The sequence below is a fragment of the Rhinatrema bivittatum genome, chromosome 10 (assembly GCF_901001135.1).
Source record: "Rhinatrema bivittatum chromosome 10, aRhiBiv1.1, whole genome shotgun sequence".
Classification (NCBI taxonomy): Eukaryota; Metazoa; Chordata; class Amphibia; order Gymnophiona; family Rhinatrematidae; genus Rhinatrema; species Rhinatrema bivittatum.
In genome coordinates this window covers 96,073,676-96,093,691 of record NC_042624.1, presented here as the reverse complement: position 1 = coordinate 96,093,691, position 20,016 = coordinate 96,073,676, and the positions used below count along the sequence as shown (strand labels likewise).

General features: G+C 43.0%; 1 protein-coding gene and 1 long non-coding RNA gene across 2 annotated transcripts in view; one reads left to right on the top strand and one right to left on the bottom strand.

The window, feature by feature from the left end:
* The window catches only part of NEGR1 (neuronal growth regulator 1), a 922,687-nt gene that overhangs the window by 545,694 nt on the left and 356,977 nt on the right, over positions 1–20,016 (bottom strand). The window lies entirely within an intron of this gene.
* Positions 4,588–16,944, top strand: LOC115100428. The gene is made up of 3 exons (XR_003859056.1): positions 4,588–4,623; positions 12,352–12,437; positions 16,549–16,944. It is a non-coding gene; the product is annotated as an uncharacterized LOC115100428 (long non-coding RNA).

Genomic DNA, 20,016 nt, shown 5'->3' with positions numbered 1-20,016 from the left:
GTTACAGTTAAATAATAGTCAGATATACACACAAAAGCAGTTATCAGTATAATTCATTGGCAATTAAATGCAAGACCGCTCAAGGACTATTCAAGAGGTCCAGAGTGGTATGAAAATTTAGTATCTGTATATAGGTTTTGGGCAGGGGATTGGATTTAATGGGAAGAACCGAAAGCTACATCAAATGACGTTTTTACTAGGGATGTGAATCGTTTTTCAACGATTAAAATTATCGTCCGATAATGTTTATATCGTCTTAAATTGTTATAGAACACGATACAATAGAAATTCTAACGATTTATCGTTAAAAATCGTTAAATCGTGTTAGTGCGCACTAACTCGAGTTAGTGCGCACTAACTGAAAATGATACAAATAAACACTTTCCAGGTCACTGAAGGTCAGTTAGGAATGAATATGTGTTCCTACTGGCTGGCTGCCCTCTTATCTATTGATGTTACCAAGGTTACCACTGAGGTGATGGTTGGGGGGATGGGAAATGGAACTGGAAACTAACGAACACCAACAGAAAATGAAACAAAGTGTTCACACTTCCCAGGTCAGTAAAGGTCACTTAGGAATGAATATGTATGTATGTATTCCTATTGGCTGGCTGTGCTCTTATCTATTGATGTTACTAATATGGTTGGGGGGATGTGAAATGGAAACAGTTGGAAGCTTGACAAAAAAAGTAATGTAATGATCAGCACTCACGTGACTAGAACTTGTTTGTTTATTATTTTTGTTAGCAGGCACCTAAAATGCTAGTGCATGTTGAATTTGCCAATCACTGTGCATTTTAGAAAGGTGGTCCTGGCTGGAACTGTACACAGTTCAAATATATGTAATTGATTGTTGGTAAGTGTATTTTTTAAGTAGCCACACTGGCACCAGTATGTTTACTTTTCCTCCTACTTAACTCACTAGCTCAGCTTTGTAAGAAGGGCTTCTCTGCTTGTGTGTTGTTTTTGTTTGGTGTGAGGAGAGCAGAAACATCAGATCTTTATTCAATCTACTACAGTCATCTCTTACAGTGCCCTATCCCTATTAATACCAGGAGTGTTGTGATCTTCCTGCACACAGTGCCCTAACCCTGATACCAGTCTGAGACAGCTCCCTCCCTGCATTACTAGTGAGAGGCTGGCTTCACAGACAGGGGGGAGCTGCCTGACCCTCACTCCTGACTTCCCCCATGTCCCAGCTAGTGAATGGTGTGTGGGTGAGGGGGGGGGGGAGGATGGTGAAGTCTGAGACAGCTCCCTCCCTGCATTACTAGTGAGAGGCTGGCTTCACAGACAGGGGGGAGCTGCCTGACCCTCACTCCTGACTTCCCCCATGTCCCAGCTAGTGAATGGTGTGTGGGTGAGGGGGGGGGGGGTGGATGGTGAAGTCTGAGACAGCTCCCTCCCTGCATTACTAGTGAGAGGCTGGCTTCACAGACAGGGGGGAGCTGCCTGACCCTCACTCCTGACTTCCCCCATGTCCCAGCTAGTGAATGGTGTGTGGGTGAGGGGGGGGGGGAGGATGGTGAAGTCTGAGACAGCTCCCTCCCTGCATTACTAGTGAGAGGCTGGCTTCGCAGACAGGGGGGAGCTGCCTGACCCTCACTCCTGACTTCCCCCATGTCCCAGCTAGTGAATGGTGTGTGGGTGAGGGGGGGGGGAGGATGGTGAAGTCTGAGACAGCTCCCTCCCTGCATTACTAGTGAGAGGCTGGCTTCACAGACAGGGGGGAGCTGCCTGACCCTCACTCCTGACTTCCCCCATGTCCCAGCTAGTGAATGGTGTGTGGGTGAGGGGGGGGGGGGAGGATGGTGAAGTCTGAGACAGCTCCCTCCCTGCATTACTAGTGAGAGGCTGGCTTCACAGACAGGGGGGAGCTGCCTGTCCCTCACTCCTGACTTCCCCCATGTCCCAGCTAGTGAATGGTGTGTGGGTGAGGGGGGGGCGGGGGTGGATGGTGAAGTCTGAGACAGCTCCCTCCCTGCATTACTAGTGAGAGGCTGGCTTCACAGACAGGGGGGAGCTGCCTGACCCTCACTCCTCCGGGGTATTGTGATCTTCCTGCACACAGTGCCCTATCCCTGATACCAGGGGTGTTGTGATCTTCCTGCATGCAGTGCCCTATCCCTATTAATACCAGGAGTGTTGTGATCTTCCTGCATGCAGTGCCCTATCCCTATTAATACCAGGAGTGTTGTGATCTTCCTGCATGCAGTGCCCTATCCCTGATATCGGGATGTGTGCAAGAAGATCACAACACCCCCGGTATCAGGAATAGGGCACTGTGTGCAGGAAGATCACAACACCCCCAGTATCAGGAATAGGGCACTGTGTGCAGGAAGATCACAACACCCCTGGTATTAGGGATAGGGCACTGTGTGCAGGAAGATCACAACACTCCTGGTATTAATAGGGATAGGGCACTGTGTGCAGGAAGATCACAATACCCCTGGTATCAGGGTTAGGGCACAAGTTCTAGTCACATTGACTGATCACATTACTTGTTTTGTCAAGCTACCAACTGTTTCCATTTCCCATCCCCCATATACTGTCAGTAGGAAACTTGGTAACATGAATAAATAAGAGGGCAGCCAATAGGAATACATATTCATACCTTAACTGACCTGAAAAGTGTCAAATTGTATCATTTTCAGTTAGTGCGCACTAACTCCCAGTTAGTGCGCACTAACTGGGAGTTAGTGCACACTAACTGGGAGTTAGTGCGCACTAATCGGAAAAAACGATTTTTAACGATTTTTTAACTAAAAAATCGTGCCTAAGACGATTTTCTTGCCCTGCCACACGATTTCTATCGTTAAGACGATATGGAAAACGATTCACATCCCTAGTTTTTACCAGTTTTCTGAATTTTAGGAGGAGAGAAGTAAAGGGAAGAGGGAGCTAACTGTTATTCTGTTACATTATATGCAAAAAGTATAGACATTTAACCAATTTTGGAATGACTGTATGACAACTAAATATGAGAAATTTTGTATGTGCTTTTTTTTTTTAATCTATTCAGCTCAAGGTCTCAGAATAATTTTGTATTTTATTCATAGATTACCATTGTAAAGGGATACATTTTCAGGAGAATGAGTTGGAGATAATATAAGCAGAACTCCTGGTAAAAGAAAATAACAAATTTCATATGTAACATCTTGTGTATTGTTTTATATATTTACCTTTAGGCTAGAATATATTTATTTGTAAAAATCACAGCTTACGTGTATCAAAATGCGGAATGGGTATTCAATAGAGAGCTGTGAGAAGCTCTTTATATTAAAAAAAATAAAGTTATAGATATTGTTTAGCTTAACTATCAAGCTTTTCTTGTTTAAAATAAAGCATTGTGGTTTCCGTATTAATCAGCTTAGATGCTCTGAAATAAAGATCAGCAAGCAGGCCTTTTATTGTATTTATCTTTTTAGCTCGTGCCTTTTCATTAGTAGGATATAGGCAAGTTGCATTCAGACACAGAAGTTATTTCCCTCTCCCCAGGGGGCTTACAGTCTAAGGGGGTCATTCACTAAGCATCGATAATGTTTTATTGTGTGGTAAACAACGTTACCACACACATACTGTGTGAAATTTGAAATTCCATATGTTAACCGTAGCAGCAAAAAGCTCGGCATAATGTGGGAACGTTAATAAGACATTTTGCATGCAAATGCATGCCAATTGGCTCCATAGCATGAATAATCAAATAATGTGGCTTGCAGATAAGTTGGCAAGCCACGTTATTTGATGGAAAGTTGGCTGGTACCTCAAGAGAAGTAGTTAACTCCCCCCCCCCCCCCCCAAGGAGCATTGGAACATTAACGTGTGATCCAGTGCTCCTGAGATCCTTACTTAAATGGGGCTGAGAGGCCCCCAAACCCTGGTCATAGGTTTTAAAAATCCCCAGGTGTCTAGCGGGATGCTTCTACCACTCCCATTTGCTGCACCCTCAGCGGCAAAATTATAAAATTTAAAAAATACTGTCACCATGGTACTGATCCTGGCCCCCATCTGTTATTGTTTGTAAGGTTTTGGGTGGACACTTGGACACTGTGGTTGCTGACCACGCCCACGGGGAAGTCCCGTGAGGGACCACAGGTCAGGCTCAGCTTAGGACACACAACACAGATAGATCTTTTATTAACAGTATTGAGGAGCCACCAGAGGTGGCAGTAGTGAGCAGAGATGAAGCCCGGCTGGGCTTGTAGTCCTTCAGGGCTCTGGAACAGTGATCCCACAATGGCTGTGCTGTAGTGAAGCGAAACTGAGATAGTGAGTACAATGAAGTATATGCAGGGTTCTGGAATAGAGCCTCGTTGGTTGAGCACTCACACAGCGGTTTCTCTCAGTAGGGATCACAGGAGCTAGAGTAGAGGCAGGCCCTCAAAGAGTGAGTACCTGGTTCCAGGTTCTCACTCCTTGAGGAGTGAGTACCTGAGTTTCCATCTACTCCTCGAGAAGTAGATGGAAACTCACTGATGGTGTAGGCAGCGGTATCTTCCAGGCAGAAGTGAAGTCCAGGCAGCGAGTTCGGGAACATGGGCCCTCGAGGAGCGAGTACCGGTTCCAGACAGAGAAACTGAAAGAGAAGAGAGAGGCCCCTGAGGAGCTGGTACCCCAAACAGAGTAAGTCCAATAATGGAGAAGCAGAGTAGCTAGGTACGGAGAGCAAATCTCATCCGTAAGGAGTTCACCAGTACGAATACCTGTTGCTAACTCGATTAGCTAGCAGTAGTATAGGCCTTTTGTATCTGGGATGCATGACGTTATCACAGGGGGATGCCCTTGAGGTGTGCGCCAAAGAAAGTATTTGAAGCAGGGCCGCGCAGCACGCGCACCCTAAGGCAGCTGGACATCATGGCGGGAGGCAGCGTCCAAGCCGGACCGGGGACGCTGGAGAGGACGGCAGGCAGACGCCACGGCAGCGAAACGTCCGTCAACCGCGGGAGGAGTCACCAGAGAGGTAAGGAGGGAGGAGTGGAGACGTCGGGCAGCGACAGTCGTAACACTATCCCCAAGTATTCAAATCCTACCCCTTGTTCCAAACCATTAAGTCCCCCCAAAACCTGTCCCCTACCCCCAAATCCACTTACCTTATCTCCCTGGTGATCCAAATGTGTTCAGAGTGCCCCATAAGACCAACAGCATGGTGACTTCCATTTTTGAGTTTGTCACTTGAGTCTGTGGCGGGGAAGGGAAGAAGGAATCCCACTAGATCCTCCGAGCTTTTAGCACTTAGGATAGAGGAAAGCCTGGAGGCTGCACAGCTCCTGCATAAGATGGAGACCCCAAGATGCACAGCAGTATTTTTCCCAGGAGTATTTTACTCATTATTGCCAGTTACAGATTAAGAGGTGAATTTTAAAAGACGGGCACGCGCCAACATTGGGGGATGTGCTCGCATCTAGGACGTGTGTATGTGTCCACCCAATTTTAAAAGGAGCCTCCCACTACGTGCACATCTCGCACTGATTCAAAAAGGGGCATGGTGTGGGCATGGTTTAGGAGGGGCACGGGCTTAAGAGATAGGCACGCAAATACTTATGTGCCTGGGCGCGCACCCAGGTCCAGTGCCGTATAACATTACTTCTGCTATGGAGGATGTGTAAGTTTAAAAAAACTAAAAAAGCAGCCTTTCCTGAGGAGTTTAAAGGATCTGGGTAACTGGAGAGTGCAGGCTATTAAACCAGGGGCTATGGAGGATCTAGCTTTATATTGGGCCAACTGTTGGACAAACTGGTGAAACTGGTCATGGCATGGATGTGTGCTGGTTAAAAAATTGCCAACTTACGCGACCAAAATCCAATTTGAGTTGTTGAGCGCACCTACTTGCAAAATTAGGCACACATTCTTGGGCCTAAGCTATTTTATAACATGCGTGTTTATTTGCGTGTATGCTTTAAAATTCTCACGTGTCTGGGTGCGTGCCAACGCGCATGCATCAGTGCATACCTGCACGCCCCTTTGAAAGTTACCGTCTTAAGGTTTTGCCACTCCTAAGCACTGTTGGTCCTGTTGCCCTTTAACCCCCTCCCCCCTCCATGTGAGGTCAAACCACATGGAGCAGAAGGTCTAAAGAACAGCTCCACAGTATTCTCTGGCAACTCAAGGGTAGATTCTGTGGCAAAATATTGAAAATTCTGAAGCATATTGGCAAACATTTCCATCTTTTATATATGTTCTAAAAATGAAAACAATTTTCCAACCTTGCTTGTGTCTGTAATTTATTTTTTCACTGAGCGAGGAAAAGAGTTCTCCCTCTCCTCTTCCTCTCCCCATCCCTTAGTAGTGTAAGAGATAAGAACATAAGAAATTGCCATGCTGGGTCAGACCAAGGGTCCATCAAGTCCAGCATCCTGTTTCCAACAGTGGCCAATCCAGGCCAAAGAACCTGGGGAAAGGAGAAGGAAATGGGATGGGGAGAGGAGAGGAGATGAGAGGAGAAGGAAAAGATGAGAGGACCAGGAATGGGGTAAGAAGGTGGGGAGAGGGTGAGAGGACTGGGATAGGAAGGATGTGAGATGGGGAAGATACCACTGGCGGTCTTCCAGGAGTAAGAGTAAGCCACCCTCCTGCCCAACAACTGGTCCTGGGAGCTGGCCATTCCTTTAAATGGGTTCGATGGGTGGGAGGAGGCAGACCTTTTAATTCATTTAGTTTTTCTGGTTTTCTGGGGTTTTTTTTAAATTTTTATTTCATTTTGGATAAACACAACAAAACAAACATTTTTCAAGTGATGTGAAGTCTAGCTTTTGTATTTTTTAAGCTGCTGCTCTAACCACTGGGCTACTCTTCCAATCTGAGCGCTAGGTGGTACATTTTTATTGAACTAACTTAAAGCATTTATGCAACTAACTTGAAAATTATTCTCTTTTTATCAGGTCAGTGTAAACTTATTGTCTAAAAGAAAGCTGTACTTTCTAGCAGTGTGTAATACTCTCCCTGTATTAATTAAAATCTTTACTATTAAGCATTTTTTTTTTTTTTTTTACTCTTCCAAGATGCTGGGGCCTAGGTCTACCTGCCTGGGCTGAACCAAGCCCAGCCGGGTCCTCCCCAGGCCCAATCTTCTTCCTATCCCTCAGAAATCAGCTGAGGCCAGGAGACCTCCCTAGCCCCCCCCCCACGTATCCCTTCCACGAGGGTTCTGTCAAGAGAAAGGGGCAGAAGCAATTCCCACTCACTCCTGCCCCTCAAAGTCCGTTTAAAAATGGCACCTGGCCCTGAGACCCAATGCCAAAGAAACTCCAAAATGTGTCCAGTCTCTGGGCTAGCCAGCATCATTTTCTTGTGAGGCCTGCTAGAACATTTCTTTCTGCCATTTAACCAGCTATATTCAAGCACCTGGATTAGGTGAGTATCTTCAGTGGGGGCCTTGTCCTGCTGAATATCCATGACAAGTTATCCAGCTAACTTGAGCTGAACAACTTATCCATGCACCACTTTCCTGATATTGCCCGCTAAGCGCACGAGCCTCAGTTTCAAGCCTGGACTGTCTATCACCTGAGCACATACAAGTATGTGTGTGTCATCAGCTTAATTCTTACTTTTATGCTCACCGAACCCTGGGCCATTCTTAACAGCCATTTATACCCATAAAACAATACTTTAAGAGGGAAAACTGTTTTCAAAATTCATCCAAAGTGTATTTTTTTTAATTATAACAACCAGTAAGCCGAGGGTATAGCTTTCTTTTAAGGATCAGTAAATTAAGAATACCAAACCCTATAAAGAAGAGTTCATGCTAATGTGCAAATAATAATTTCACAGCAGCTGCACTTCAACCTAGCTGATCTAGAAGTTGGATGGGATAAAATATTCCCCACAAATGTACAATATGAAAATGAAAACACTATAAATCCTTGGGCTGAAATATGGCTTTTTAATGAAAGTTATTTTTGCTGTAATTGGCATTTCAGCATATACTAGGAACTGTGAACTTCCTTCCTAGTGGTGCGCCATGCTGTGTGTCTATCAAAAGGCCAGGCATTACCAGTTCAGTTCCCTGATAGACCAAATTCCTAGTTAGAGAGCAGACAAAAGCACAGTGCTTGCAGAAAGACCTCAAATTATGCTGAAAACGTTTTCTTATTCTCGGCCAGTATAGTATTATATTTTAGCTCTTCACACACATAGGGGCCCGATGCAGTTCAGTGCGCTCAGCTGAGCACACTGATAACTCGCAGTCAGACGTGAGTTAAATAGGCGCTAATCCACCCCTTAATGCAATAGGGGAATTAGCGCCTATTTAACGCGCGTCCAACGTGGAGTGAATGAGATAGCGCTCATCACATTCAAATGCATGTGAATGAGCCTATTACTCATTCCCTCCCAATGCAAGTAGCTGAGCACATTGAAAAGAGGTACAGAAAAGCAGAAAAAAAAAACTGCTTTTCTGTACTTCTTTTTTAAAGTTAAAAAAAATAAAAATAAAATAACTAGGCAAACTGCCACGTTATGAAGACCGACGCCGGTATACTCGGTGTCGGTTTTCATAACCGGCCGTCTGCCAGTAATGAAAACGGCCACCGATAAAACTCGGCGGCCGTTTTCATTAATGCCAGACAGGCAGCCGCGGCGGGAAGAGGGGCACACGCTTACAAGCTGCCGAGCTTCGAGCCAGCTCTGGGATGATCGCTGCTGAAGACGCTCACAGATGTCTATAGTTGGAGGGTTTTCTTTGGCTTTATTGTGCCATAGGCCTGCATGATCATTTCCTCTCAGTTAACTGACTAGCATTTCACTGCCTATCTATTTGATTTGATGCTTTTGCAGTTCTTTTTTTTTTTTTTGCGGATTGAAAGCGTTTGTAGAAACAGCCTCAGGGCCTCTTCCCGGCAGCCGCGGCGGGTCGTGCTAGGAAGGAGGCGCTAAGGTCGCGCAAGCGACCCTAGCGCCTCCTTCCTAGCATGCCCCCCTAATTTAAATATTGCATTGCGCCCCCCCTTTAGGGCACCATGCGCGCGTTAAAAGAGCGGGCGCTGACTGTTCAGCACCCGCTTTCTATGTGCCTTTATTGCATCAGCCCCATTGGCTTTCAACCTAGTCAACATTTGAGTCAGGTATATTTACGTGTTGAATTAGCAAATGAGATGGACAAAGACCACCTGACTTTCACTGAGAACCTTTGAATGCAGTGTACCTTTTCTTCAAGAATTTTGTCATAATCTGTGGGGAAAACCCTTTAGAAAACAGTGCTTACGATGTTTCTAAACCTCTCTCCAGTGGTTTCTAGAGAGGGACAGTAACTTTCAAACCAGAGCGTAGGTGCGTCGTCACGCGCACAGATACGTGACCATTTTATAACTTATGCACGTATATGTGCTCATGTTAAAAAAAAAAAAAGCCTAACTGCACGAATATGCGCGCCCAATTTTAAGTGGGCACGTAAATCCTGCTTCTACTACATAAGTTGGGAAATTTTAAAAAGGGCGCACGCCCACGCCAGTACCAGTTTCACCAGTTCGTTCACCAGTTTACCCAGTTAACAGCCACATCCTCCAAACTCCCCTAGGTTTGATAGCCTGCACTCCCCCCCAGTTACCCCAGACCCTTTAAACCCTTGAGAAATAGATCTCTTTATTATCTAACCTTGGAGAAGTAAACTTACTGCACCACTGCACCTGGGCGTGCACCCAGCGGCATGAGTATTGCGCACATCTCTTGGCCATGCCCCACCCAGACCTGCCCACGCCCCTCTTTGAAAACATTTGAGATGTGTGCGCAGCGGTAGGCATGCGCATATCTGGGCATATTTTTAAATTTGGTTGGCGAGAACCCACCCAACTTGTTCACACATCCCCCAATTGATGAGCATGCTGGGCCTTTAAATTTCACCTCATTGGACCCAAATAAAGATAACATTGAGATGGGCCAAACCTATTAAACTTGCTTGTTGCCTGCCTGCCCTGTCCTCTGGACTGTCCCTGATTCTGCTAGTCTGCTGCCTGCCCTGACTTCTGGTTCATCCAATGTCACTTCAGCCTTCTGTCTTCTGGGATTGTTGTCTTCGAGAGACCTGTACCTCCTGCTGGCCCTGGTACTCAAGGGCTCAACCTGTGGGGAACGCGAGTTGGTATAGACTCAAGGGTTCGCCTTTTCACCAGTCACCTCAGCATGGATATGAGTGACTTGCTGAATGATCAGAGTGTAAAGAGAGGTGGAGAGTAAAGAGAGGAGATGTAATGAGATGCTGCAGAATTAATGCACTGAACTGTATGTGGAAGCAGATGGGAAGCCATGTAATGACTTGAGAAAAAGGGTATATGGGCACAGTGACATTGATGAATAATAAGTTGCACAGCTGAATAAATTATAGTGAAAAATTTAAATTTCACTGAGTGCCCTGGGAGAAGTATGTTGAAATACTCTAAGCCAGAGGTGTTGAGAGAATGGATGACAGTTTTGATAGTGGGTTCATCAGCATGTGAAGATCTCAACAAATAATTTTGGAGTTTTTAAAGGCTAACTTGAACAAAGCTAACTTCTACCTAGATGTTATCAGAATAACTGATTTCACTATTTTCACAAAAAAGTGAGATTTAATTTGCATGATGTACTTGGCACCCAGGGGCACAAAGAAAGGAAATGTCGAGATACACCCTTTCTGCACAGCTCCTCTCAGTCTCCATTCAACTCCTTTCCCCTACTGGATAGCTTTCAACTAAGGCCAGAAATTCCAATTTTTGAGGATGAACAATAGCTCTTATACCCATTTCCTTTTTTGCAATTATGCTCTGTTTCCATCCTTAGTGTACAACATCAATAATTAGACAGTCTCAGCATTGAAATCACATAGAAGATGGGTAGTTTCCAACTTCTTTACTGATAGTTTGTTCACTTGAGTTAATAATATATATATTTCTCTCATTCGCTTGATAGCGATAGGGATGTACATTCATTGAAATTTGTGTGTCTATTCATTTCATGGCTAAGCAGCGCCATCTTAAAAAATGGCATGGGCCATCTATTGCGCCTACCATGTAACAGGGGCCGACCAACGGAACCGATAGCCCCTGTCACATGGTAAGGGCAAAGGGCCATCGGCGCCATTTTGATTAGTGGCAGCCGACAGCCCAAGAGGGGGAGATCGCTCCTGTGCCCCCACTGGACCACCAGGGACTTTCGGTAAGTCTTGGGGGGCGGGTTGCAATTAATTAAATTTGAAGGGTTGGGGTGGGTTTCTTTTTTTAATGTATCCTTCCCCCCCCAAAAAATGATAAGAAAAAACCACACGGAATTTTGTGGGATTTCCTATCATTTCGTTGACCTCCCGAACCGTGACAAAATAGGAAATATCTATATTTTCTATTTCGTCGCAAACGAAACACTGTTATAATCCCTAATGTTATTAATTAGATAACAGTTTAGAAGAATCTTCTTTAGTCTGTTATAGACTTCTGTCTTAAACTCAGTAAATAGAGAGATGTACTTTGTAAGGGTGGAGATATAAACAAGTAGAATTTTTTAAACATCTTTTCCTTCTTACTCATGAAAGTACATGAAAAATTGATGTGTGCATCTCTGTGAATTTAAATCTACTTATGACTCAAACTCCATAGCACAGAACCACAAAGTTAAGACTGAATACATTATAACAGGTAGAATTTGAGTGTCAAATATCTATGCAGGCTAGAGTGTAGCCCTTGAAAGACTTTTATTCGGTCTCCATATAATACAGTTTTAGAACCATTCTGTACTATTTTTATGCACATTGTTTTAATTAGTATAACATGATCTGACATTATGATATAAACATCATGGAAACGCTAAGCTACAGTGCCATGGTGAACTTTTAAATCACCATTAAGGTTAGGATTCATTCATTGCCCAGATAGCTTACCACAATGTATATTTTATTTCTGTACAAACTCAGAAGGATAATTTTTCCCTAGATTGCAAGTTGCATCTTTCACAATAAAAGGAAAATCAGAGTAACAGCTATTACAGGAATGACTATGATTCTATCTGCTTCCAGGTTATGGACTAATATGCCCCATCATGAAGGTGTTCATGTCCCTCAAAACTCCATCGTTACATGGACACACAGGATCGAGTGACCAAAAAAAACCCTAGACAAAACATTTTAATAGAAATGAAGGTCAAGGTCACAATTTCCATAAAATCTAGCTATGTGTGTCCAAACTTATAGTTAGGGATCAAAAACATTGGTTTGTATTAATGATCGATTTTCTTAGAAACATATAAAAAGCAATAGTGCACAATCAGTAAAATAATATAAAAGGTTTTCCTTTACAAAAAATATCACCTACTGTCACAGGTCAGCTGTCATTGACCATTTTGAAACTATTGATTTACATTGATGTCTATCTATCCATATCTTCATATTCCTAGATTGGAAGTGCAGTTGACATTTTAAAGCCTAGCATCAATAACTTATGTTCAGTGGAATCAGAAACAGGCACAACTGGAGATAAAAGGTATTTCTATATTTCTGTCAATTTGTGCCATTTTTACTATGAGGTCCATATTCAGCCACTGTGCGACTCTGCAAGTTAGCTAAATAAACTTATCCAGTTAACTTAGCCTAATATATCGGGCTATCCTAAAATTAGCCAGATAAGTTTATCTGACTTACAGGGTGACCAGAATTAGCTGGATAAGTTATCCGGCTAACTCAGCTCCTTCCTGTTATGCCCTGTTCCCCTCTTGCCACTTAGCTGGCTAAGTGGCACAGAATATGGGCCTCTATGTTAATACAGGGTCAGTTTTCATAGAGTTACCGAGCATCAAAAATAACCAATTAATTTTAACTGGCTATCTTTAGAAGATTTTCAGTCAAATTTAGCCGGCTATATTTGTGGTAGAACAAATTGCTAAATCTAGCCGGTCAAATTTTGACCGGCTAGATTTAGATATGCTATAATGTTTTTTTAGCTTAGTGTTAACCAGCTAATATAAATTACTTGGCTAGCACTGAAAAGCTAACTGGTTAAGCTCCTGCCCTTGACCTAACTACAACTATGGTCCTGCCCCTTTATAAACCAGCTAAATGTTTTGTGTGGTATGAATGTAGCCAATTAAATTTAGCCTGTTGGTAAGGTTTATCTAATTCACAAAGTTAGACAGTGTCATCCCCTGTCTCCCCTGTGTTCCAACACAGCCGATGCTTCGTAGGCTAATTCCCCTCTGCAGAACTCTTCTATAATAGTGTCACCACTTCAGAACTCAGCCACTGCTCGAACAGGTGCTTTTAATCCTGCAGAGAGCTCAACAACCGGGAGTAAATACCTTGCTTCCCCGCCACCTGCCCGTCCCTGACAGGCACTTCTGAAATTAGGCCTGGCCTTTTCTATACCAGCCAAGCTGTAGTTCATAAAGCGAGCTGCCAAGTGATCAGTCCATGGCTTCTGACTCCAGGCTTAAACCTTGCTTTCCTTTGCGTAGTCTATGGCTCCTGCCCCTGGTTTAAACCTTGCTTTTCTAGGCACAGTTCATGGCCCCTGCCACTTTCAAGCACCAAATCAAATGCCTGTGGGCTTGGTTTCTGCCACCACCCACTGTAGCTTGTAGAGGGACACTTAGATACTGCCCCTTGCCCAACGACAGCTACATCCACCCACAGGCAGTTTCTTCTTATCAGATTCTAACCTGTTTGGCAATCGAGGTCTCCTTGAGGGGGTTTCCACCCGTCCTCTCCCACCTCCATTGATATTGGCCCAGGTTCTGGACTCTCCTCCATGTCTCCCTCTGCCTTTACTAGTCCTTCTTCCTGTCCCTGTCCAGCCCCCTCACCAGGCCCCCTCCCCAGCTTCTCCCAGTCCACCTCTTGCTGAGGTGCAGGCTGTGCAGTCCCTCCCTCTCTGCTCATCAGTCCTCCCCTCCCCCAATGCCTCTCAGAGAAAGATCTCTTCCCCTAACCTTGGGTTTTCAGGATTCTACCCAGTTTTCCTGCCTCAACTTCTCCTGGGTTATATTAATAACCATCACAACAGTTAAACCTTTTGAAAAAAAAATCTACTCTATTGTTACTATTTCATGGTCTCAGCCTCCCTCACCTTTGACAAATTATTTCAATGTTATGTTCTTAGCTTCAATAAAACTTTAGAAGTTCTGAGCTCTCTGGCCTTCACATACCTGATAGTATAATCTCTTACTTTTTATTCCTCTGGTGCAGACTGTACAGATGATTTGTATCTAAGAGTTAAGACCAGATTTAAGGACTAGCCAAAACTATTCAGTTTTTTTGTGTGTGGCTATGTTTGTTTTTTGCCAGATTTAGGCTTTTAAATACAATTTGTCTAATTTCAAAACTGTGGAAGCCAAATGATATGAGCTATGCTAGTGGATATATGTTTTTATATAATTTTCTAAAGCAAAAAAAAAAACAATAGAGGTCCTTCCTCCCTGAATCCAAAGAGGGCAATTAAATACATTTTAAAAAGCTGTGAAAAAGCAGGTTATAAGTCATAAAAGTAGCCAATCTCATTCTAACACCAAGCCAACATTCACAAGGGAAGAGAAAGAGGATCTTAAATCACCTAGTCACAAAGAAAATACTATTACAAAGAGGTGGATAATAAAGCACTTTAAAAATCCAATGAACATCACTGGAAGCGCCAACTTGTTGTTAGAAAAAAACAACTCGCCTCAATCAAGGGCACAGTTTTATACTTAGCTTGCAATAGTATACTTAATGTTATTTGCATCAGTTTCACATGGAGAGCTTCTCTCTCAAAGCAGAGCCAGAAGCACTCAGCTTCATAACAGGAAAATTGAGTGGTATGGGGCAATTTTCAAATTGTTTGCCAGGTCCATAGTCCTTGGATACTTTTTCCCTTAAGATTTAAGTTGCCTTGTGATACTCATCAGCTATATTGCTAAATAGATTGATATGCTATATACAATTTCTCAGAAGCCAGTGGGCCATATTACCATGCTTAGATTTGACATGGTGCCTTTGGACTAATATCCTGATTTTTTTTATATAGCTGATGAGGAAATGTCAGAAAAGGTCAAAGTTTAAACTAAAAACTGGGGAAATGAAAACAAGATTCTTGGAGAGGGGATACTTAAAAGACTTAGAATCATGGAAGAACACCTGAGCAGTACATGCTGACAGAAATATTTTCTAGGATCAAGGAATTCAGGAACCCATGGTATGTTCCTTGCTCTATTCACGATTTTCAAATAAGATTCAAAGGATTATCCTCTTGCTTTGGAATATACACTCAGTTCATGACATTTTCAATTTCATTCAATCAAGGCTTTTAGCAAGGGGAGGAACTTGATCTATCGCCTCAGAACCTACAGGATGTATCTCCTGGTGTCTTCTGAATGAAGATAGGCAAATGAAAATGGTGTCTTTGGCTTGGTCTTAATCCTGCAAATGCTGTGCTGTTTGCTCATCTATGCAAACTATGAAATTGTTTATGCCCCTTGTTATTAACAAAATTGCATTCCCTAATGAGGTTCATAGTACATGTCCATGCCCCAAGAAATATACTTGAATCTTCACAACATCACCCCAAGGAATATTTATCTAAAAATCCCAACCCATAATTCCACATTACTCACACACATTCATACTACACACTCACACTCATTTTTATCTATTATCTCCCAACATTAAAAAAATTCCTCCATGTTCAAAACAAATTTACATACAAATGAAAATCCTCATTACAATTTGTTTTGAACATGGAGGAATTTTTTAATGTTGGGAGATAATAGATAAAAATGAGTGTGAGTGTGTAGTATGAATGTGTGTGAGTAGTAATGTGGGATTATGGGTTGGGATTTTTAGATAAATATTCCTTGGGGTGATGTTGTGAAGATTCAAGTATTGAGTTCTTGGGAATTTCTTGTTTGAAATAAATAAAGATTGTAATCTTACATATGTCACTATTTGTGATTTGGTATTAATAATTTTGTGATATATATTTCAGTAGCCAAAATAGTTGTACCAAGTAATATACTGGCAAAACTATAAGAGGGTTTCAGCCCTCCATAGCTTAGCATAAAAGCCATATGAGAAACTGCATGTAAATGCACCTCTTGTGGATCGTTTAGATACATCTAATCATAAAATGGAGAAGATGTATTTTGGGGACCTCGATTTATTTATTTTTTTAACCAATAGTATGACAATCAGGATCACAACTAAAACATCTGGAACCAAAATAGGTTTTTGAATTAGATATACTAGTGCCCTGGATCTAAATGCTGTTATTAGCTATAACCTTTTGTAACTATTAAAGAGATCACTCTTGATTAAGAGTAAAAGTGGAATCTCTTAGGGTCCTTTTCATCACCCTGAGACACATCATTAATGAATAGCTCCTATCAAAAGTAAGGAAAGTCATGGTAAAGAACACACATTAATGCTTGGGGCATGCATGAAAAAAAATGTTGTTTGGTTCAGATGTTTGGTGTCCTGTTTCCTTTGGATCAGATCAGAAGCCTGTTCATTTTATTTGATCTTTTTGTTTCATTTGTTTCCATTAAAGTTAGGGGGGAAAGAAATGCATCTGATTTTTTTTTATTCTATCTTTGAGCTTTCCATCCAAGTTTCTTGAATCTTTCTCGTAGGCATTAGCAGCAGAGACAACAGCACCTCAAAACATCTAGCCTGGCATGAACACCCCAAAACACCACAAGAGTGGCAAAGCAACACAAACAGTGGCATGAGTACCCAAGACACAGAGTGAAATCAACACCCCAAAATTCCAAGTGAGGGGTATGGCAGCAAACAGTGGCATAAACACCCCAAGGCATGTTCGCTCACTATGTACACTAAGCACAAGACTCACATTCAGAAGAATTCGAATAATACCACAATGTCACAGATTCTTTTATGCAGAGAAAGCAAGCTGATCCCTGTAATTGTCAGTCAATAGCCACTCTGCACACATTGCAAGTAAAAATTAATCCCCTCCTTTGTTTTGTACAGACACTAATGCACATAGAAGTTCGATCTTACCCTGCTGTTACACAGTGCAACCCTCTGAAGCAGAGTTTAGTTTCTCCTATTGCTAGCAGCGCAGCTAGAACACAGAGCAGGTGCCTGTAAGATCACATCTGTCTTCTTCATAATCAAAATGTCTTTTACCAGTTCATAAGGTCCATGAAAGGGTGTCAAATCATTTTATTTGTTTATTTATGAATTCATACATTTTTGGGCGTGGGAGAAGGGCCATCAGTCCCTTTCTGCTCTTTCCAGGACAACTGGAGCCTGCCTCAGTTTAATGCTTCAGCACCATAAGCCTTGATGATACACAGCAGTCTGGGTTTTTCGTCCTATTACATATCTCAACTCACTGAGACCAATCCTCCATCCTGGATGGCAAATCTAATACAATAAATTCCTTAATTTGAAAGGTAGAACACATTTCAAGCTTTTCATCCACAGTTTGTGGGGTAACCACAGTTTTCTCTGTCTTTAAGATGAAAAGTTAATGTAATCCACAGGCCAATGTTAAACAATTTAGAGCTGGATTTCCTAAAGAACTTTCTACTGATGTTGGCCTAAGTTCAAGTAAGAAGTTTCAAAAGTAATTTGTTTTATACATTGTGAAATACTGCAATTAAAATGAAACTTTGTCTGCCTTGTTACCATTCATTAACACATGATGATTATTTATTGCAACCCAAATTATTTCTGCTGGGGCTTATTCACTAATAATATGCATTATGTGTAATGTGATAGCACTAAATCAGCTTCTAAATGGTTCAAGAGCAACCAGTTACATAAGGAATAGTGTACTAAACTAATGAAAAAGTAGCATTAGTTGTGTAGTTCTTTCTTATTTATTCAGACTTTTAACACTTTTTTAAACAAATAGGCTCAGCGCGCGCCTGAGGCATAAGGTATGCGCGCAACCCTTTTAACACCCCCCCTGCGCGCGCTGAGCCTATTTTGCAACGGCTCGGCGGCGCGCGCAAGCCCCGGGACGTGCGTAAGTTCCGGGGCTTGCAAAAAGGGGTGGCCGGGGGCGTGGCCGGGGGCATGGTGTCGGATTGGGGGCGTGTTCGGGGGGGTGTGGGCGGTCCGGGAGCATGGCCGAGTGCCCTGACACAGCGGCCTGTGTTGGGGCCTGCCGCGCCAGTGCGCGTAAGTTACTACTGCCTGGAGGCAGTAGTAACTTTTCGGATAAAGGTGGGGGGGGGGTCTAGATAGGGCCAGGGGGTTGGGTTAGGTAGGGGAAGGGAGGGGAAGGTGCAGGGGGGGGGGGTGGAGGGAACGGGCAGCGCGCGTCGGGCTCGGTGCGCGCAAATTGCACAAATGTGCACCCCCTTGCACGCGCCGACCCCGGATTTTATAAGATATGCGCGGCTACGTGCGTATCTTATAAAATCCAGCGTAATTTTGTTTGCGCCTGTTGCGCGAACAAAAGTTCGCGCGCGCTGTCTTTTAAAATGTACCCCACAGATTTTAGCCTGAATTTTCAAAGTGGATATACATGCTTAAGTCCACTTTGAAAATTAGCAGGTATGCATGTACTCTTGAGCAGCATACATGTACACATTAACATGTGCTAGGGATCAAGCGTAAATTTGTATGAGTATGCTTTTTATGCATACTTTAAAAAAATTGAAAATATGATTATATTGTTTCCCCACCAGATCTTTGCGCCCCCCCCCCCCTCACCCCCGGAATGCCATTTTGCAGTGCACATAAAAGTATGCATGCACTTTTATATACACACAAACCCCCAAATAATTTTCTAATGGGATTTCAATGGGTTTTATGTATGTAAATGCATTGAAAATTCTGCATTGTTTGGATTTATAAAATAGTAATATGGAAAATGTCAACAACAACTATTGTTCCCTCATAAAAATTCTGAAATAGTAAATGGAATTTATAAGCCCACAATCCTTGGAAAAGTACTGTGCAACTCCTTCCAAAAAGGTTGAATCAAGGGGCATTCCCACCATAAATGATTAAATTGTAATGAAAAAACTCAAACATGGTAGGTGATCTCATTATCACGCCTAAAGAATGACGTTATATATTTATTTTGAGATGGGGTGACCAGAACTGCACACAATACTCAAGGTGAAATATCTCCATTGATCTATAAAGTGGCATTATGATATTCTCAGTTTTGTTTGCCATTCTTTTCTAGGTATGTGCATTCTTTCGATGCAACTTATACACATACAATCAAATGTTATGCATATAAAATGGCATTATGCACATAATTTCCAAAACCATATTGAAACAAAGGGGATTTTTGGAAACAAAAATGTGCAAAATGAAATCAAAACAAAACAAAAAAATTTGGGCTGCACACCCCTATTCCATTCTGAATAATCCCTAATATTGTAATATAATTTATTTAATCATTTTAGCAATGAGATAGACCAGCCTTGGCAAAAAGAATTACAGTAATCAAGCCTGTTCATCACCAGTGCATAGACAGTTTTTAGAAGATCATTTATATCAAATAAAGATAACATTATTTATTCTATTTATATTCCATAAGGATATGGAGAAGAGAAAACATTGATTCAGTTAGTTCATTCATTTCATGGGGACCTCAATTCATTTCTTTAGTTTCATACCTTCTCTCCCCCCCCCCAAATTTTTTTTTTTATTTTTTTATTCATGCATTTTGTTTGCCATTACAATTAATGGGGGAAGCTTATTATGGGCTCCAGAATTGAGGTTCTGCCATCAATTCTCATGTGCAACTTGCGCGCGCCGAGCTCCGCGCGCGCTGCCCGTTCCCTCCGAGGCCGCTCCGAAATCGGAGCGGCCTCGGAGGGAACTTTCTTTTTACCCCCCCCCCCCCCCCCGCACCTTCCCTTCCCCTACCTAACCCACCCCCCTGGCCCTATCTAGCCCTCCCCCTACCTTTATCAGAAAAGTTACTACTGCCTCCGGGCAGTAGTAACTTACGTGCACCGGCGCGGCAGGCCCCGACACAGGCCGCTGCCCTGGACACACCCCCAATCCCTAACCCCGCCCCCTGGCCATGCCCCCGACAGCCCCTTTTTGCAAGCCCTGGGACTTACGTGCGTCCCGGGGCTTGCGCGCACCGTCGAGCCTAT